The sequence below is a fragment of the Salvelinus namaycush genome, chromosome 4 (assembly GCF_016432855.1).
Source record: "Salvelinus namaycush isolate Seneca chromosome 4, SaNama_1.0, whole genome shotgun sequence".
In the NCBI taxonomy this organism is placed as follows: domain Eukaryota; kingdom Metazoa; phylum Chordata; class Actinopteri; order Salmoniformes; family Salmonidae; genus Salvelinus; species Salvelinus namaycush.
In genome coordinates, this window is record NC_052310.1 from 11,240,012 (window position 1) to 11,262,871 (window position 22,860).

Consider the following 22,860-nt stretch of genomic DNA (forward strand, 5'->3'; position numbering starts at 1 on the left):
ACACTTTATTTTTCTACATTTACTTTGTTTGGGATTAGCTCATTTAAACAAGCACCATTTTATGACTTGGTACCTTGTAGTTACCACTCAGTATAGTGTTACTCTCTGGTAATCAATATAGTGCATCAGAAGAATGCTTTGTTGCTGACAAAAACAGACACCAGGCAAAGGTATGCAAGTAGCTGGGTAGATACTGAAGGTGCAGTAAATTGTTGAAGTTAGCATAAGGTGCTTGCACACACCTTCAGTTTGTAGTAAGCGTCCGCCTCCTCTCTGTGTTACTGCACAGACTTCTCGTGCTCCATCCTGATCTTGTTGAGAGGGGTGGAGATGCCGAAAGACTTGTCTGTGTCCACCTCGATCATCGACACAGACGTGTCTATAGCCGTGGCTCTCAGTTTGGACTGCAGAGTGGACAATTCCTGTGTGGATAGATGATGGACAGTGATGTACAGAGTCAGGTATTTGCAATAAACACAAACATTTAGATAACCAGATATCAAAAATAATGACACATTTACTATTCTCGTACTTTCTTAACGTAAAGACTTAATTCTCTGTACCTCCTGCATCTTGGTGACAAAGTCCAGTTCATTCTTCAAGCTTGTGTACTTGGCATCCAAATCAATATGTAATTCGGGTGCCATATCTATGTCCAGGGGGAAAAGAGTGATAGTATATTTCAGCTACTGTACATCTACAAGAACATGCTGAACAAGTTAGAGGGAGAGAGTACAAAAAATTGCTCCACCGCCATCTTTGTTCTTCTCTTGACCTTCTTCATGGCTGAAATGTCAGTCCAGCTAAAACGTCATACCTTGCGCAAAGTCAAACCTGCAACATAACATGCAGCCAACCATTTTAATGTCAGGTATAGTACGGATCCATCTAACCCCAAGCTTGTCTATTGAGGGGCAAAATGAATCTGAGACTAGGATAAAAGTGTCATGCAACATAAAAGCTATCCTGTCAAGGCATAATTTCAACAAATTGAGGAATCTTAAAAGGTCACTGCTAACAGTTTTCAGATAGTTTTATCGACCCAACATAGTAATAACTGGTTGGACTCTCCTCAACTGCAAACACACAACAGATATACTAAAAAGGACAACAACAACTGTGATGAAATAAATATCAGGTCAACAAAAGAATAACAACCATATTCTACACATCCTTCGTTCAGTGTTCTCACATTCTTTTTCCAAGCCTGGTTACAATCAGCTATCCATCGCAAATAAAAAATGAACTACACAAAACAGTGAAGCTAACAAGCACAATCAGTGGAGTTAATCTCAAGAACATGGAAGCGCTGTTCTTGGAGAGAGTGGTGAGGGCAGGAGCGAGAATTGCCACCGACCTGACACACACTCTCAACCAGGAGTACCAGCTCCTACCATCCGGCTGCCAATACAGAGTCCATCTTTACAAAAACAGCCAGAGCCAAGAAATCATTCATTCCCACCAGTATGAGTAAATTGAATAAATTCCCCCCCCCCCCAGAATTGAATTTTACCATGTGTTATCTGCTGTAGTTATTGCTTGTAATTTATGTATGTATGTATGCACCTATTGGTGATGATGTTTGTGAGAAAGGAACAAAAGGAACACACAAATAATAAGAATTATTATTCCAGAATTTCAGTGACCGAGGATTTGGCTAAATAAGGATGGCCAATGATTATTTTTACAGGGACAGTGCACTTTAATCAACGTTTCAGTAAAAGTGCCGGTTTTAGCCAGGCCGGCTAATTTTCAACCGCAGTCCCCTGGGCAGGTTATTAAAAACAATTACAATATAGACAATAGCAACATAGAACAAGCAAGACATAGCAACATAGGACAAGCAAGACATAGCATACAGACAGAGCAACATAGGACAAGCAAGACGTAGCATACAGACAGAGCAACATAGAACAAAAAGCAGCAAGACAAAATTCATAAAAGCAACAAAGTGTTTCCACACCTCACAAGTTACAGACAACAGACATGGAAAGCAGCAACACACAGCTAGGGACCATGTTCACAAATCTGATTGACCTTTAGCCATGTCTTCAAGCATTTTGTGAAAGTGTGATATGTGGTGCAGTTATGTGTGTCTGATGGCAGTGTATTCCAGACATGGGAAGCTCTCACAGAGAAAGCGGATTTACTAAAGGTGCTTTCCCTTAGGGGAACTATACAGTTCACCTCTCATGGCAGACCTTGTGGATCTGCTGCCATATGTTTGGGTTTTCTGTTTAACAAAAATACTGAGTGGAGGGGGAGCCAAGCCATTTAGGATCTTGAATACAAGACATGCATCGGTGTATTACACAAGATTTTCACCAACTCAGGAGCTCATGCTTTCTGAGGATGTGACAGTTGATGATGGCTATTGGGCTTCCTATCAAGCACTTTGAGAGCCTGTTTGTAGACAGACTGAATAGGTCTTACTGTTGTACAGCAAGCTTGGGCCCAACTAGTCAAGCAGTATGTTAAGTGGGGGAGTATCATAGATTTGAAGTACAGTTTTACTACCTCTGTAGTCAAACCATTTCGTATAAATCGGAAATTGATATTATTTATTTTATATTTAACTAGACAAGTCAGTTAAGAACAAATTCCTTATTTACAATGACAGCCTACCCCGGCCAAACCCTAACCCGAGACGACGCTGGACCAATTGTGCGCCACCCTATGGGACTCACAATCACGGCCGGATGTGATACAGCCTGGAATCAAACCAGGGTCTGTAGTGATGCCTCTAGCACTGAAATGCAGTGCCTTAGACCGCTGCACCACTACGGAGACCAAAATTAACTGTCTTACTTCAACACGATATCAGTTACTATAACTCTGTTATAAAATTGATAAGTGCAAAGAATTCAAAGGTGCCTTTTTTCCATGGCTGTCTACCCACCATGCAATATGTCTAATTGGCTTCTCATTCCTGATGCTCATACAATCTGGAATTCAGGTGGAGAAGCAGAGGATACTGCCTGGTCTTGATAGCCTCGGGATGGCATATGTTTATGATGGCGGTTTTAGGAGTCCTTCCAGGTAAGAGGGTGTAGCGTGCCTACCTCTCCATGCAGCAGATACAGCATACCTGTACGTTGTGTGAAAACATGTTTGCAGGATTTCCGCTTAACCTAATGTTACCACCATAAGCTATCTGTGTAGCCGGCGCTTCACTAGCTAATCAATCATACTCCAAAGATTGCTCCTGTAGGCAATAGTATTGCTCTCATATATTGGAAGGTTGAATCCCACCTCATCAGTTAGCCTACATGTGCTCTTTGATACAAACATCTGGAAAGCATACATGCTGCCATTACTGGTAAATGTTTTCATTATATGTGACCTGCTATTCACCTTGCTATTCTCAACTGTGTTGATGGTTAATCCACTTATTTTGTATCTAACAAAGTTCAGAGTCCCCAAATGCTGATTCAATAATCTCCCTATTGGTGTGAGCCTGCCAGCAGTCAATTTCAGGACACCCTCTTCATTTGAGAAGTGAAACATTCTGTATTTTCTCCATCTTGATGAGACACATGACCTGCTCCTGCTGAACTCAATCTCTTGAACCAAGATCACCCGCTGTCCAATTATTGTTTGAGCATGTGGCAAAATGTTTTTTTTTTCTAAACTTGTAGACATTTTATGAGCTGAGTTGTATGTATTTTGTTAGTAGTTAATGTTAGATTGCTATCGTTAGCATTTCTCTATCAGGATTCGCTTGCATTTGGTTAGCATTGAGTTTGTCACGCTGCTCGGCTAGCTATTTTCCTATTCATGTAAATTGCTCATGTTGATGGTATTCATGTTGTTTAACCATTATTCAGCTCTGTACTGTTATTTGAGCACATTTATATTTATTTTACCAGACAACCTTTAGTGGTTACTAACTTAATTTAATGTAAATAAACACTTTTTTTATTCTTCATGGTCCTTTGATCCCCTACATACAGTGTCATTCCTTTTTGTCAGGCAGTATCCTCAGTCAGTGGTTCACAGCCCACCCAGCAAATCAATTGGCTCTGTGAAAGTTACCAGAACATTTGTTAGGTCGCGGAAAATGTTCTCATAACACAAAACTGTCCAGTTATGCTGATGATTATAGAATGCTTTATTAAACATTAGCCTAATGTTGCAAGAACATTCCCAGAACACATTTAGTCTGTTCTTTAAAGGTCCCCAGAATGTTTCATTATGTTGTGGGCACAGTCTGGTGGTGTCACGATCGTCTTCGGGTGAAAGGGAGGACCAAGGCGCAGCGTGATATAAATACATTCTTCCCTTTATTAGAAGAAGACAAACGAAACGAACACTATACAAACAAAATCAAAACAACAAACCGACGACCGTGAAGCTATACAAAACAAATAAGTGCATATACTGGCAACTTACACATAGACAATCACCCACAACCTACCTAATGACTATGGCTGCCTAAATATGGCTCCCAATCAGAGACAACGATAGACAGCTGTCTCTAATTGAGAACCAATCTAGGCAACCATAGACTTACATAAACACCTACACTGTACACAACCCCATGAACTCTACAAACACCCCCTAGACAATACAAACACCCTAGACGAGACAAAAACACACAAACATCCCCCATGTCACACCCTGACCTAACTAAAATAATAAAGAAAACAAAGATAACTAAGGCCAGGTGACAGGTGGGAACATTTTGGGGGGGGGGGGGATCACAAAAGAAATGTTCCCAAAACACAAACTGTCCAGTCATGCTGATGATTATAGAATTTTTATATAAAACATTCGCCTGATGTTGCAAAAACATACTGTACATGGAACACATTTAATCTGTTATTTTAAACATTCCCAGAATGTTTCATTAGGTTGTGGTAACGTCTGGTGAAAACATTGTGGGGACATCACAAAATAAATGTTCCCAAAACACAGACTTTCCAGTTGTGCAGATTATTCTACAATGTTTCTTTTATGATGCAAAAAACTTTCACCTGATGTTGCAAGAATGTTCCTTGTGTCACGCCTAGACCATAGAGAGCTGTTTATTCTCTATGTTGGTTGGGGAGTGACAGTGACTAGGGTGGGTTATCTAGGTGATTAATGATTTATGTTGGCCTGGTATGGTATGGTTCCCAATCAGAGGAAGCTGTTTATCGTTGTCTCTGATTGGGGATCATATTTAGGCAGCCATTTCCCCATTGTGCTTTGTGGGATCTTGACTATGCACAGTTGCCTGTGAGCACTATTGTAGCTTCACGTTTGTTCGTTTTATTGTTGTTTTTTTTGCTTTGAGGTTCACATAGCAATAAAGATGTGGAACCCAGATCACGCTGCGCTTTGGTCCAGTTATTATGATGATCATGACAGAAGATACCACCAACAACGGACCAAGCAGCGTGCCCAGGAGGAAAGCCAGGAGTGGAGGACATCCTGGACGTGGGACGAGATTATGGCAGGAGACAGAAGCCTGCCATGGAAGCAGGCGGAGGCAGCGAGGGAACAACAACGACAACACCAGGGTTCGCGGCCACGAAGCAAGCCCAAAAGACAGCCCGAAATTGTTTTGGGGGGGGGGGGCACACAGACTGTTCGGCGACGCTGAGGGGTGAGTCAGAGACCGAGGAGGAATATTGGGACCGATTGAGCGAGGAGTGGGCGGCAAAAGTTGAGGGGAGTGAACCAGAGACTGTCAGTGAGTTGAGGGAGAATGTGGAGAAAGAAATGTTATTGAATTGGTGGAGGATGCACGACATTTGCCCTAAGGAGCGTGTTATCGATTTAAAGCCACCTGAGTCAGCTCTCCGTACTCATCCTGAGAAGTGTGTTAAAGTTCCGGTACAAGTGTTGCCGGCTATACGCACCAGGTCTCCTGTACGCTTTTCCAGCCCAGTACGTCCTGTGCTAACTCCCCGTACTCGTCCTGAGAAGTGTGTTAAAGTTCCGGTACAATTGATGCCGGCTATACGCACCAGGTTTCCAGTGCGCCTTCACAGCCCAGTACGTCCTGTGCCAACTCCTCGTACTCACCGTGTAAAGAGTGTCATCGTTCCGGTACAATGTGTGCCGGTTCTACGCACCTTGTCTCCAGTGCGCCTCTACAGCCTGGTACGTCCTGTTCCTGCTCCTCGCACTCTCCTTGGAGTGCGTGTCCCCAGTCCAGTACGTCCTGTACCTGCTCCTCGCAATCACCCTGAGGTGCGTGTCACCAGCCCGGTGCCACCTGTACCAGTCCCACGCATCAGGCCTCCAGTGCGCCTCCACAGTCCAGTACGTCCTGTGCCTCCTCCCCGCACTCGCCCTGAGGTGCGTGTCACCAGCCCGGTGCCACCTGTACCGGCCCCACGCATCAGGCCTCCAATGCGCCACCACAGTCCAGAGCTTCCGGCGACAGTTCCCAGTCCAGAGCTTCCGGCGACAGTTCCCAGTCCAGAGCTTCCGGCGACGTTTCACAGTCCGGAACCTCCAACGACGGTCCACGGTCCGGAACCTCCAACGACGGTCCACGGTCCGGAACCTCCTGAGACGTCCACGGTCCGGAACCTCCTGAGACGGTCCACGGTCCGGAACCTCCTGAGACGGTCCACGGTCCGGAACCTCCTGAGACGGTCCACGGTCCGGAACCTCGCCTGTTCTTTTATTAAAAGTTCCCAGAATGTTTCTTTAGGTTGTCAGAGACCTGGCAGTTTGGTGCCTGGACAAAAAGCTCTCCCTCAATGTGAGCAAGACAAAGGAGCTGATCGTGGACTATAGGAAAAGGAGGGCCGAACAGGCCCCCATTAACATCGACAGGGCTGAAGTGGAGCGGGTTGAGAGTTTCAAGTTCCTTGGTGTCCACATCACCAACGAACTATCATGGTCTAAACACATCAAGAAAGTTGTAAAGAGGGCACGACAACAACGTTTCCCCCTCAAGAGACTGAAAAGATTTGGCATGGGTCCCCAGATCCTCAAAAAGTTCTACAGCTGCACCATCGAGAGCATCCTGACCGGTTGCATCACCGCCTGGTATGGCAACTGCTCAGCATCTGACCATAAGGCGCTACAGGGCAAAATGAGGGTGCGTACATCGCTGGGGCCAAGCTTCCTGACATCCAGGATCTATATACTAGGCAGTGTCAGGAAGGCCCAAACAATTGTCAGACTCCAGTCACCCAAGTCATAGTATGTTCTCTCTGCTACCGTATGGCAAGCGGTACCAGAGAGCCAAGTCTAGGACCAAAAGGCTCCTTAATAACAGCTTCTACCACCAAGCCATACGAAAGCTGAACAATTAATCAAATGGCCACCCGGACTCGCTGCATAGTCACTTTACAAATTACCTCCACTAACCTGTACCCCCGCACATTGACTCTGTACCGATACCCCCTGTATATAGCCAAGTTGTGTAATTTTCTTGTTTATTTTTTATTAATTTTTTTCACTTCAGTTTATAGAGTACATTTTTTCTTAAATCTATTTATTTAACTGCATTGTTTGTTAAGGGCTTGTAAGTAAGCATTTCACGGAAAGGTCTACACCTGTTGTATTCAGCACATGTGACAAATGAAATTTTGATTTTATATGACGAGGTTCCCAAAAGACTAAAACTGTCCAGGTCACTTGTGCTGACATTTAAATCATGTTTGTATCAGGGTACATGAAACATTCCTTTGATGTCGTGGGTACATTACAAGAGATAGGTTCCCAAAGCGCAAAATATGCTCAGTTGTGATGACATTCATATAATGTTATAAGAATGTTGACAAAACACCTGGTCTAAGTTCCCAGAACCTTTCATTAAGTTATGCGAGTTGTCTGGGATGTTGCAAGAAAATTATTGTGATATTCGTTTCGGTTGCACAGGACATTACCACAATGTTTCACAATTTCAAACAAGTCCGTTTTTTTTTTATGACGTTCATAGCATATTTGTTTTCGGTTTAACATAATATTCCATTGATGTTCACGCAATATATGGTGAACAAAATAAATATGCAACAGTTCAAAAGATTTGACTGAGTTACAGTTCATATAAGGAAATCAGTCAATTGAAATAAATTCCTGAGTGCCTAATCTATGGATTTCACAACTGAGAATACAGCCTTAAAAAAATGTAGGGGCATGGATCAGAAAACCAGGCAGTAGCTGGTGTTACCACCATCTTCCTCGTGCAGTGCGACACATCTCCTTCGCATAGAGTTGATCAGGCTGTTGATTGTGGTCTGTGGAATGTTGACCCACTCCTCTTAAATGGTTGTGCGAAGTTGCTGGATATTGGCGGGAACTATAACACGCGGTCGTACACGTCGATCCAGAGCATCCCAAACGTTGTCAATGGGTGACATGTCTGATGCATTATCATGCTGAAACAATGGGCCTTGTTGATCTTGCATTTAAATTGCTATCGATAAAATGCAATTGTGTTCGTTGTCCGAAGCTTATGCCTGCCCATACTATAACCCCACCGCTACCACGGGGCACTCTGTTCACAACGTTGACATCAGAAAACCGCTTGCCCACACGACGCCATACACGTGGTCTGCAGTTGTGAGGCCGATTGGGCGTACTGCCAAATTCTCTAAGGCTTATGGTAGAGAAATTATTATTACATTCTCTGGCAACAGCTCTGGTGGACATTCCTGCAATCAGCATGCAAATTGCACGCTCCCTCAACTTGAGACATCTGTGGCATTGTGTTGTGTGACACAACTGCACATTTTAGAGTGGCCTTTTATTGTCCCCAGCACAAGTTTTAAAAATTTAAAAAAAAAATGTATTTCACCTTTATTTAACCAGGTAGGCTAGTTGAAAACAAGTTCTCATTTACAACTGCGACCTGGCCAAGATAAAGCAAAGCAGTGCGACACAAACAACAACACAGAGTTACACATGGAATAAACAAACATACAGTCAATAATACAATAGAAAAAGTCTATATACAGTGTGTGCAAATAAGGGAGGTAAGGCAATAAATAGGCCATAGTGGCGAAATAATTACAATATAGCAATTAATCACTGGAGTGAAAGATGTCCAGAAGATGAGTGTGCAAGTAGAGATACTGGGGTGCAAAGGAGCAAAATTTTATTTTTATTTTTATTTTTTATTTCACCTTTATTTAACCAGGTAGGCTAGTTGAGAACAAGTTCTCATTTGCAACTGCGACCTGGCCAAGATAAAGCATAGCAGTGTGAACAGACAACAACACAGAGTTACACATGGAGTAAACAATAAACAAGTCAATAACATGGTAGAAAAAAAGAGAATCTATATACAATGTGTGCAAAAGGCATGAGGAGGTAGGCAATAAATCGAATAATTACAATTTAGCAGATTAACACTGGAGTGATAAATCATCAGATGATCATGTGCAAGTAGAGATACTGGTGTGCAAAAGAGCAGAAAAGTAAATAAATAAAAGCAGTATGGGGGGTGAGGTAGGTAAATTGGGTGGGCTATATACCGATGGACTATGTACAGCTGCAGCGATCGGTTAGCTGCTCGGATAGCAGATGTTTAAAGTTGTTGAGGGAGATAAAAGTCTCCAACTTCAGAGATTTTTGCAATTCGTTCCAGTCGCAGGCAGCAGAGAACTGGAAGGAAAGGCGTCCAAATGAGGTTTTGGCTTTAGGGATGATCAGTGAGATACACCTGCTGGAGCGCGTGCTACGGGTGGGTGTAGCCATCGTGACCAGTGAACTGAGATAAGGCGGCACTTTACCTAGCATAGCCTTGTAGATGACCTGGAGCCAGTGGATCTGACGACGAACATGTAGCGAGGGCCAGCCGACTAGGGCATACAGGTCGCAGTGGCGGGTCGTATAAGGTGCTTTAGTAACAAAACGGATGGCACTGTGATAAACTGCATCCAGTTTGCTGAGTAGAGTATTGGAAGCTATTTTGTAGATGACATCGCCGAAGTCGAGGATCGGTAGGATAGTCAGTTTTACTAGGGTAAGTTTGGCGACGTGAGTGAAGGAGGCTTTGTTGCGAAATAGAAAGCCGACTCTAGATTTGATTTTGGATTGGAGATGTTTGATATGAGTCTGGAAGGAGAGTTTGCAGTCTAGCCAGACACCTAGGTACTTATAGATGTCCACATATTCTAGGTCGGAACCGTCCAGGGTGGTGATGCTAGTCGGGCGTGCGGGTGCAGGCAGCAAACGGTTGAAAAGCATGCATTTGGTTTTACTAGCGTTTAAGAGCAGTTGGAGGCCACGGAAGGAGTGTTGTATGGCATTGAAGCTCGTTTGGAGGTTAGCACAGTGTCCAAGGAAGGGCCAGAAGTATACAGAATGGTGTCGTCTGCGTAGAGGTGGATCAGGGAATCGCCCGCAGCAAGAGCAACATCATTGATATATACAGAGAAAAGAGTCGGCCCGAGAATTGAACCCTGAGGTACCCCCATAGAGACTGTCAGAGGACCGGACAGCATGCCCTCCGATTTGACACACTGAACTCTGTCTGCAAAGTAGTTGGTGAACCAGGCAAGGCAGTCATTAGAAAAACCGAGGCTACTGAGTCTGCCGATAAGAATATGGTGATTGACAGAGTCGAAAGCCTTGGCCAGGTCGATGAAGACGGCTGCACAGTACTGTCTTTTATCGATGGCGGTTATGATATCGTTTAGTACCTTGAGCGTGGCTGAGGTGCACCCGTGACCGGCTCGGAAACCGGATTGCACAGCGGAGAAGGTACGGTGGGATTCGAGATGGTCAGTGATCTGTTTGTTGACTTGGCTTTCGAAGACCTTAGATAGGCAGGGCAGGATGGATGTAGGTCTGTAACAGTTTGGGTCCAGGGTGTCTCCCCCTTTGAAGAGGGGGATGACCGCGGCAGCTTTCCAATCCTTGGGGATCTCAGATGATACGAAGGAGAGGTTGAACAGGCTGGTAATAGGGGGTGCGACAATGGCGGCGGACAGTTTCAGAAATAGGGGGTCCAGATTGTCAAGCCCAGCTGATTTGTATGGGTCCAGGTTTTCCAGCTCTTTCAGAACATCTGCTATCTGGATTTGGGTGAAGGAGAAGCTGGGGAGGCTTGGGCGAGTAGCAGCGGGGGGGGGGCGGGGCTGTTGGCCAAGGTTGGAGTCGCCAGGAGGAAGGCATGGCCAGCCGTTGAGAAATGCTTGTTGAAGTTTTCGATTATCACGGATTTATCGGTGGTGACCGTGTTACCTAGCCTCAGTGCAGTGGGCAGCTGGGAGGAGGTGCTCTTGTTCTCCATGGACTTTACAGTATCCCAGAACTTTTTGGAGTTAGAGCTACAGGATGCAAATTTCTGCTTGAAAAAGCTGGCCTTTGATTTCCTGACTGACTGCGTGTATTGGTTCCTGACTTCCCAGTATGGGGATGTGGTAGTTGGATGGGCTATTTACAGATGGGCTATGTACAGATACTGTGATCTGTGAGCTGCTCTGACAGCTGGTGCTTAAAGCTAGTGAGGGAGATTTGAGTCTCCAGCTTCGGGGATTTTTTTCAGTTCATTCCAGTCATTGGCAGCAGAGAGCTGGAAGGAAAGGCGGCCGAAATTAGGAATTGGCTTTGGGGGTGACCAGTGAAATATACCTGCTGGAGAGCGTGCTACGGGTGGGTGATGCTATGGTGACCAGTGAGCTGAGATAAGGCGGGCTTTACCTAGCAAAGACGTATAGATGACCTGGAGCCAGTGGGTTTGGCGACGAATATGAAGCAATGGCCAGCCAACGAGAGCATACAGGTCGCAGTGGTGGGTAGTATATGGGACTTTGGTGACAAAACGGATGGCACTGTGATAGACTGCATCCAATTTGCTGAGTAGAGTGTTGGAGGCTATTTAGTAAATGACATCGCCGAAGTCAAGGATCAGCCTTGGGCACGTTGATGAATACAGCTGCACAGTATTGTCTCTTATCGATGGCGGTTATGATATCGTTTAGGACCTTGAGATGGCTGAGGTGCACCCATGGCCAGCTCGGAAACCAGATTGCATAGCGGAGAAGGTACGGTGGGATTCGAAATGGTCGGTGATCTGTTTGTTAACTTGGCTTTCGAAGACCTTAGAAAGGCCGGGTAGAATAGATATAGGTCTGTAGCAGTTTGGGTCTAGAGTGTCTCCCCCTTTTGAAGAGGGGGATGACCGCGGCAGTTTTCCAATCTTTGGGGATCTCAGACGATACGAAAGAGAGGTTGAACAGGCTAGTAATAGGGGTTGCAACAATTTTGGCAGATCATTTTAGAAAGAGAGGGTCCAGATTGTCTAGCCCGGCTGATTTGTATGGGTCCAGAATTTGCAGCTCTTTTAGAACATCACCTATCTGGATTTGGGTGAAGGAGAAATGGGGGAGGCTTGGGCAACTTGCTGTGGGGGTGCAGGGCTGTTGACCGGGGAAGGGGTAGCCAGGTGGAAAGCATGGCCAGCCGTAGAAAAATGCTTATTGAAATTCTCAATTATAGTGGATTTATCGGTGGTGACAGTGTTTCCTAGCCTCAGTGCAGTGGGCAGCTGGGAGGAGGTGCTCTTATTCTCCATGGACTTTACAGTGTCCCAGAACTTTTTGGAGTTTGTGTTACAGGATGCGAATTTCTGTTTGAAAAAGCTAGACTTTGCTTTCCTAACTGCCTGTGTATATTGGTTCCTAACTTCCCTGAAAAGTTGCATATAGCGGTGCTATTCGATGTTAATGCAGTACGCCACAGGATGTTTTTGTGCTGGTCAAGGGCAGTCAGGTCTGGAACGAACCAAGGGCTATATCTGTTCCTGGTTTAAATAAAATTCAATGGGGCATGCTTATTTAAGATGGTGAGGAAAGCACTTTTAAAGAATAACTAGGCATGCTCTACTGACAGAATGAGGTCATTATCCTTCCAGGATACCCGGGCCAGGTTGATTAGAAAGGCTTGCTCGCTGAAGTGTTTTATGGAGCGTTTGACAGAGATGAGGGGTGGTCGTTTGACCGCAGACCCATTACGGACGCAGTTAATGAGGCAGTGATTGCTGAGATCCTGGTTGAAGACAGCAGAGGTGTATTTGGAGGGCAGGTTGGTTAGGATGATATCTATAAGGGTGCCCGTATTTACGGATTTGGGGTTGTACCTGGTAGGTTCATTGATAATTTGTGTGAGATTGAGGGCATCAAGCTTAGATTGTAGGATGGCCGGGGTGTTAAGCATGTCCAAGTTTAGGTCACCTAACAGCACGAGCTCTGAAGATAGATGGGTGGCAATCAATTCACATATGGTGTCCAGGGCACAGCTGGGGGCAGATGGTGGTCTATAGCAAGCGGCAACGGTGAGAGACTAGTTTCTGAAAAGGTGGATTTTTAAAAGTAGATGCTAAAATTGTTTGGGCACAGACCTGGATAGTAAGACAAAACTCTGCAGGCTATCTCTGCAGTAGATTGCAACTCCGCCCCCTAGGGCAGTTCTATTTTGTCTGAAAATGTTATAGTTAGGGATGGAAATTTCAGGGTTTTGGTGGTCTTCATAAGCCAGGATTCAGACACGGCTAGGACATCCGGGTTAGACGAGTGTGCTAAAGCAGTGAATAAAACAAACTTAGGGAGGAGGCTTCTAATGTTAACATGCATGAAACCAAGGCTTTTACGGTTACAGAAGTCAACAAATGAGAGCGCCTGGGGAATTGGAGTGGAGCTAGGCACTGCAGGGCCTTGATTAACCTCTACATCACCAGAGGAACAGAGGAGGAGTGGGATAAGGGTACGGCTAAAGGCTATAAGAACTGGTCGTCTATTACGTTCGGAACAGAGAGTAAAAGGAGCAGGTTTCTGGGCATGGTAGAATAGATTCAAGGCATAATGTACAGACAACGGTATGGTAGGACGTGAATACAGTGGAGGTAAACCTATGCATTGAGTGACAGTGAGAGAGATATTGTCTCTAGACATCATTTAAACCAGGTGAGGTCACCGCATGTGTGGGAGGTGGAACTAAAGGGTTATTTAAGGCATATTGATCAGAGCTAGAGGCTCTACAGTGAAATAAGGCAATAATTACTAACCAAAACAGCAATGGACAAGGCATATTGACATTAGGGAGAGGCATGCGTAGCCGGGTGATCATAGGGGTGCAGTGAGTAGCTCGGCAGGCCGGAGACACGGCGATTCAGACAGCTAGCGGTCCGGGGCTAGCAAGCTAGCAGAAGGGCCTTAGAGGGACGTTGTGACGGAATAAGTCTGTTGTAGCCCCCTCGTGCTGTTACGTCTGTAGACCAGTCGTCATGGATCAGCAGGGCTCCGTGTGTTAAAAGGGTGCAGGCCAATTGGCAAAATAGGTATAGTGGCTGTAATAAATACCATTTAAAATAACACAAGCATATTGCTATTACGTTGTTATAACTAACTTCTTTCAAAACAGGGTTTCTCACAAACTCATAAGGAGATACTGAGACCCACACACACCCAAGGACAGAGGGCTGACGTAAACCTTTCATAAACACTGATAAGAAAAGGGTGCTTGGGTCTGCATTTCACGAGATAATAAGACACACACATACCCAAGGACAGAGGGCTGACATAAACCTTTCATAAACACTGATTAAAATGGGAACATCTACGCACACACAAAATCTCCTGCTTAGCTGAACATTTGGTAACAAAGAACTTTTGCTACAAGACTCAGAAGGATGACGCCCAGCTCATCAGGACCAATCTGAGAAGACAACAACCTGTCCAGAACCAACCAGAGGACCAGAACTTCCAGACTCAACCTACTTTCTGTGCTGTATAAAATGTCTATGCACTCTGTTATCTGGGCTTTTTCTGGAGGTTCCTTATGAGCTGAATGAACGAGTCCGTATACGCTTGTACCAGATATCTTTACTCTTAAATTAAACTGTCGCTTGTCATACAATTTACCACCTTGTCTGAATCGATCCTTGACCGGCTCACCCTTCTCCATATCCCATTATCAACAGAAACTTGGTAGCAGAGGATGGTTGTCTAGATACCCGGTCCAGAGTGGTTGATGTGGATGTGAGGGGGCGAGTTGGTGGAAGGACGGTTCGCGGAGGACAGGTGAAATCTTTGGGGGGAGGACAACAGTTCTGCTCAGCTCGGGAAACTGATCTCCTGGTCGACCATAAACAAGGTAAGCAAGACCTGTTAAATCAAACTTTGCATATTGTCGTATAGTCTATCCAAATTTCGATCAGTATTACCGAGTGTGGGTAAGAATTCTTGTTTAAATTTATGTGCATAGATGACATGTGAATGACAGTGAAGTAAACATATGTGGGAATAATTTATAAGACTTAATCATATAGTCTGGCACCAGTCGATGTGATGATAGGCTGGGTGCACAGTGAGGATTAAGCTTAGTGATAAGACTTAATCATATAGTCCGGCACTAGTCGATGAGATGATAGGCTAGATGTACGGTGAGGATTAAGCTTAATTTGTGTTAGTGATAAGACTTATTCACATAGTCCGGCACTAGTCGATGAGATGATAGGCTAGATGTACGGTGAGGATTAAGCTTAATTTGTGTTGTGATAAGACTTATTCACATAGTCTGGCACTAGTCGATGTGATGATAGGCTAGATGTACAGTGAGGAATAAGCTTAGGAGGATTTCATATAGTCGGGCCATAGTCGATGTGATGATAGGCTAGAGGTTACCGTGAGGAATCCATAATTGTGTTTAGTGTTTAATGTTTAATGTTTAATGTTTAATGTTAAATGTTAAATGTTTACTGTTTAATGTGTAATGTTAACTGTGTAATGTTCATTGTTTAATGCCAAATGAGAGAAACGCTCCATGTACCAATAGGGTCGGATGTGTAATGTTAGCTTAAACTGAGAGAAACGCTCCATGTACCAATAGGGTCGGATGTGTAATGTTAGCTTAAACTGAGAAGGTTCTAAATTAGGACTGAGTGTATAATCTGTTGGTTGCGCATTCCACAACGCCTGATAAATAAACAACACATATAAATATAAAATTCTGAGTGTACGAGGGAGGGGCTCTGAGATAAGACAGAGTACATGTCTCCAGGAATACATCGCTGGTATTAACCGGTGACGGGCTAAGTATATTCAGATAGTCTAATTAAGGTATTTCTTTTTATTAAGCTAATAAAATAAAATATAAATAAGCATAAAATATACGATATATGACAAAATGACGACCCCAAACACTCCAAAGCTTAAATTCAATGATTTTCTTGATCAGAAGATTCGAGATAGGTCAGGGGGAAAAGAACAGTGGAAGTCTATAAAGAAGGTTTGGGAAGGGTTGAAGTTGAAATGGACACAAGCAGGTTATCTAGGAGGGGGACCGCCAAGCCGGGTCCAATTGAGTACGATGGAAGGTGGACTGAGAGGGGCGGTGGAGGAGGCTCGGAGAGCACAACTGAACAAGAAACCAGAAATGATGGGGGTAGTCACCAAAAAGGAAGGAGAGGCGTCACTGGAGGCCCAGCAGGGTAGCATGCCAGACATGGGTTGAAGCCCTGCCCCTGGCATTGATGGCCATGAGAGCCTCTCCAGGGGCAGGCACCCATCTCTCTCCTCATGAGATAATGACTGGAAGAGTCATACCTGGTCCACCAAGAGAGGGAGGTCATATGCCCGCTCTTGATGTAAATATGTGAAAAAACTGACGGAACTTTCTGCAGCTCTCTCCAAACAGATTCACAAGTTCCGAGAGGGGGAGCTGCCAGGAGGCACGCCACCGATGAATGTAAAATGGTGACTGGGTGAGGGTTAAAGTCCACAAGAGAAAGTGGCTGGAACCCAGGTGGACTGAACTGTACGAAGTGAAGGAGGTTACTTCACACTCAGTTCAGGTCAAAGGTAAATCAGGCGCACCTTGGCACCACCTCACACATTGCACTCCAGCTCCAATTCCTTCCAGAACACTGACAGAAGTCAGAGCTGATTTGAGCGGCCTAAATTCGATTCCAAATGAAGACACTCCTGACTCAGGTGATGCGGCATCAAACTCCGCCTCCCCTGAAAAAGGAACCTCACCCAGTTAGAAGGACATTTCTCCCTCCCTGGGCAAGACTAGGGATATCTGGCCCCTTATTTGTGATATTCCTCCACACACTCATAACTCTTAGAATAGTTGGGGGTGGAGAGCTGTGCAGAGAATGGACAGAAGATGGCAGTATTGCAGCACTCAACGGTCTCCCAGCAAACGGGGAGCCTGTTTGAATGCTGGTGACAGAGAAAAACTTAAAACCAATTCGGAGTAGAGAGAATACATTTAATAACTTATTTAGGTTAAATTTACAGACTAATGATATTATTGTTATGGATTGGCTGACATGCGATATAAATTTAGCGAAGTATATGGTAAGTTTACACTTTGGAATGGAGAAAGTTGAGAAGTTGATTTTACTTATACGATAGTTTTGCTGCCAAACTTAGTTGGAGTAACTAGATGTTTTGCCTAGAGGCATGAATAAGACAGTCATTTTTGGTATTATATTGGCTAGTTGCTGCGTTCTGAACACAGGTTGAGCGCTAGGAAACGCATATCTTTATTTGAACTATACTAATCTATTTGATAAAAGTACTAAACCTGTATATTTAACATTTGATAATGATTGGCAAATCCATATATTTAACCACAACTTTGAATTTAGCATTGAGTATTATAGGAGGAACGGGATAAAATGTGTACTTTCCCCACCGGGTGTGGCCGTATTAAATTATGCTAGAGAAAATTGGTTGTGTCATTTAGAGGGAAATTGTGTACATTATAGCTTTGAGATACTTTTCAAAAGTTGCTGAAAGTTATTGGTTTTTGTTTAGGTAACACCAGAGAATTCGAACAATAAGTAAACGTGTTCTAAACGTGATCTGTTTTCATTATGGGGAACAATGAACGACTCGCAACCTGGTATGGCTGGCAGGGAGTTTTTAAAGGGACAGTACACGTTTATCACAGTTGTGTTACATGAAACATCGGGGAAATTTAAAACGAATGATTTAAGGGTATTATCATAATTATTAGGTTTTGTTTTTGTGGTAAACGTTTGGGTTAAGGGGTTTTCCGTGTTCCCAGAGACAAGATATCTTAAAAGAATACACTCATATTGGAATAGGAGTTTTACTTTCTGAGTTTTATTTAGGCAAGGGACTTTGAGAAGATAAAGGGTTCTTTTGGTATGTCTAGATATGGTATGGAACACGAATGTAGGTGTAACCTTTTTGACCTATTTTCGTTGCATTTTCCGGTGACTTGATCACTCACGGGGGAATGTAGTGAGAATAATGAATTTGTGTCATTTGGGATACTAGTTTATAACTCTTGACCATAAGGTTAGCATTTGTTGTGGCCATTAGAAGATAGAGATAGGTTTATTAAGGTTATGTAAGGACTTTAGAGATTGACACTATAAGACATGTTGTTATTTTTAAATCCATTTGGGATAGATAAAGTCAAAACAGTGAGACACTTAGTTAATATTGCAAAAGAACACATAGTTGTTATTGACTATTATTAGAAAAAGGCAGACAGATGGGTCTACCCCGCACTGTTGAGACCTTGAAGGTTTGAGAGTAGAGTGGGGAGGGTGGACCAGGAAATGAGCAAGGTAGGCTGTGAAATAAGATAGGAGAGAAAGGGTTTAACATATATAAGCAGCACAGATACATTTTAAAGTAGATAAGTCACTTGACAGAGAATTGGAAAAGAATAGATATGAATGTACGCCCAAGGGAGAATTGGATATGCGGCGAATGAAAGGGACGTTTCTATATTATAATGTACTAAGTCATTATTTAGAGTAGGTAAGGTTGATACCTGGCCAGAGCCAGGTATCAAACGGGGGAGGGGTACATTGTGGTCTAGGATAGGATGGGGCCTATTGGATAATAAACTAATTTAAAATTTAAAAAAATCTAGCTAAAAAAAATAGGCATAGAAGTTAAATATATAATCAGATAGAACAAATGAGAAACTGTTTGTTAACCAAACCTGTATGTCCAAGATTTTATGCATTACAGGTGAATTAAAGGAGAAGGTGATTCACCCGACCTGGGGGCATATCGCACTTGGAGGGTGAGACACACTGACACTGTCGAATGATCACAGAGTTAAGGAGAAGAACCGTTGCTAATAGAGTTCGGGGGTCAACTCCTTAATGAAGAATTCCCTGCCCCCGACCTTTCCTCACTGTGTACGTTCATAGAAGTGAAAGTGTTGCTTGATCTCTGGCTGATGATGTGTTCTCTGGGAGAGGATGGGGCTTTACAGGACTACTTGTAGTCCTGAGCTGTCTGTTTGGGATACGATGGAGATGTTACCATCACAGTACTGCCAGAACCACCACCAGTTTCAACGGACCAGGGTTCAGCCGGCCTCCTCCACCACTTCAAGACCAAGTCCCACGCCATCACCTAAGCTCTCCAATCTGGTATAGGTAATAAATGTAAAAGACATCTCAGATAGTGACCAATTGGGGACTGAAACTGGTTATGAGGGAAGGGAGAATATGTGGTTGGCCTACAAAACACTTAATAGAAAGGACTGTGTCGTATGTGGACATGCCAGACCTATTCTGGCTGCTCACCCATTTGCCCTAAGTAAGGGGGAAGGTTGGATGTGCATATTGGAAAGTTTAAGCCAAATTCAACCCTGTGTAAAACTCTGAGTCTTGTGTTCCCAGAAGTCCGTCCCCAGAAGACACCATGGGGGGTTAAGGCATATGGGGGATATTACAGCTGTAACACTGGTATAGGTAGAGGTATAGACTATGGGAGGTTCCCTACTACTGCCTGCATCACTAATGTCACTATTAACTAGAGGTGTTGCTGATGTATGGTGGATGTGTGGACCTGCCAGGCGGTTGACCCCATTTTGAAAGGAGATTATCAGGGAACATGTGTTTTGGCCAGTCTGATAAACACCATTGCCTATTATTGAGGTTACAGCTAACCAACTTTTGGGAGCTTCACATGACAGAGGCTTGGGACCAACCCAGGAGACGGCAGAAACGTGACGCTCCTTGGTCCAAGAGTACAGATAACATCCACACCAACCTGTTGGGGGTCCCAATAGGGGTCCCCCACGAATTCCAGACATTAAACAGGAATGATGGCCTGTGGCATCTGATGCCCATCATTGGCCCAGCTATTGTTGATGCTAAGCATAATGCCTGGATCAATTATATCTACTATAATTAATGATGATTTGTTAAATACACCCACACAGCACTTACGGGGATGGCTGAATAATTGGATGCTACCTTTCAAACCAGTAGACAAAATAGACTAGCACTGGACATGATTCTGGCCAACCAGGGAGGTGTATGTAACAATACTAGTCCGGATGGGAGCATTTCAAAAGCTCTGAGTGGGTTGGCAAGGTTATCGGTGGAGGTGAGGGGTCTTGCAGGTGTGGAGGAGAGTGGACTGTTCCCCTGGCTGGGTGGTTGGTTTGGTAAGTACACTGCAATGATGATTACTGGATTTCTGACCCTAAGTTGTTGTTTTTCGTATGCTCATGTTCCGTAATGCCTGTATCATACCTTGTTTGAAGAAGTCTGTTACAGATGTGGAAAGGGCCTATGGTATGATGCCGCTGCTTGATGCTCCAGTTGGAGAGGCTGATACGAAATCAAGCTTTCGCAGGAGAGTGGGCCTGACAGAGGAGGACCCTTGGTTCGCTGTAGTTGATGTTGTCGAATGAATAAAAAGTGATGTTTGTCCTCCCTGTTGTGAAGGTTTGAAGTTCCCGGGTGGCGACGAGCCCACCTGATACAGGTTGTATAGAGGGATGGACCTGAGGGTTTAACATATTCTCGTTTTTTGGTTACTAATGTGTCCAGGGGTAGTTCTTGGAGTGGTCTCCTTTTGGTCCTTGCTCATCCTTATCGTGGGCAAACTTGGTATGTGAGACTAATTATGACTGGTCCAGTTACACCTCTACTACATTAGGAAAACAATGGAGGAAACTCTTGACTTTGACAAAAAACTCTGAAGGACTTAAAATTACTATCCATCCTGGTATTGCATTAGGCTGCCAGGACTTTACACTTGCTCCTTATGTAAGCAGTACCACTGCACCAGTCCATTGGGATGTTCGAATTTGCCATATTAATAACACAAAAGCACAGGCTATTACTGACAATAATAATAAAATTAATTATATTATTTTACTTGCAGCACCGCCTACTCTTGACGGTGCTATCCTTACAGCTACAGGGGTCTCGGGACTTACAAATAACTGGCTACTATTGGCTGAGGAAGCTGGAAAGGCCACCCACCAGAGCTGTGTGGTATGTATGGGAGCCCGACCACTCCTTCGCATTGTACCGGCTACTCTACCTGATGTATGTCTGCTTCCTGTTATGAAGCATGACAACCCAACTGCCAACTGCACTAGCTGGGATAAGGTCTATCCTGTTGTTAAAAGTACCAGACGGGCCCCGATGTTTTCTTCTCGGGTTGCCAGGGCTAATTTTACTTGTATAAATATGTCCCTTGGCCCTCCAATGCTGGGAGCACTACCTTATGAATGGTGCAATAACACCCATAATCCTAATGCCCCTTTCCAACCTGTGTCTAGAGCTGATGTCTGGTGGTGGTGTGGAGGAAATCATCTATATGACCGCCTGCCAGGGAATGCCACTGGTCTTTGTGCTCTTGTCTCTCTGCTTCTTCCTGTTTCAGTGTATCCTATGGAAGTAAAAGACCTGATGGCCCGTGTAGAGAGGGACGGGGATTTATCCCGGTCCAAAAGATCAACAGGAGTGGATCCTGGAGACCCCACCTATATTGACGCCATAGGAGTCCCTAGGGGGGTGCCAGATAAGTATAAACTAGTAGACCAGGTTGCAGCCGGTTTTGAATCATCAGTGTGCTGGTGGTGCACCATTAATAAAAATGTTGACAGGATCAACTATATCCATTTTAATGTCCAAAAACTAGGCAATTGGACCCAGCAAGGCTTTGAGGCGGTACATGGCCAATTGGCGGCTACCAGCTTGATGGCCTTCCAAAACCGCATTGCAGTAGACATGCTACTCTCTGAGAAGGGAGGTGTATGCTCTATGTTTGGTGAACAGTGTTGCACCTTTATACCTAACAACACCGCCACTGATGGTAGCCTGACCATTGCCTTAGAAGGCTTGAGGACTCTTAATGGTAAGATGAAATCCCATTCTGGTGTAGACACCTCCATGTGGGATTCCTGGATGGATGCTTTTGGGAAATATAAAACCCTGGTGTCCTCAATTTTGGTTTCTATCTCAGTGTTTGCAGCCATTTTGGTTTTGTGTGGTTGCTGTTGCATACCATGCATTCGTTCACTCACCACTAGGGTCATATCTAAAGCCATTGACCCAACAAGCCCTTCCCAGATGTTTCCTCTTTTAGGGGATGAAGGCCCTCCATCTTTTGAGGACAACAACATGCCTGCTGCTTTTACCTTTTTCTAGTTTATGTCACGTCTCTTAGGAGACGTGAAGAGAGGGCATATGAAACTTTCTCTTCAAGAAAGTTTCTGCATATACTACTCCTGCTTGATCCCATGTTTATGTCACGTCTCTTAGGAGACGTGAAGAGAGGGAATCAAAACTTTTTCTTCTGGAAAAAGTTTCCCTTCTTGTGCCTGGATTCGCTTAAAGTTTATGTCACGTCTCTTGTGAGACGTGAAGAGGGGGAATCAAAACTTTATCTTCTGATAAAGTTTACTCTAATTTTGCCATTTATAGCTTTTGTCCTAGCTTTTGTCACGTCTCTTATGAGACGTGAAGAGGGGGATTTGTAATAAATACCATTTAAAATAACACAAGCATATTGCTATTACGTTGTTATAACTAACTTCTTTCAAAACAGGGTTTCTCACAAACTCATAAGGAGATACTGAGACCCACACACACCCAAGGACAGAGGGCTGACGTAAACCTTTCATAAACACTGATAAGAAAAGGGTGCTTGGGTCTGC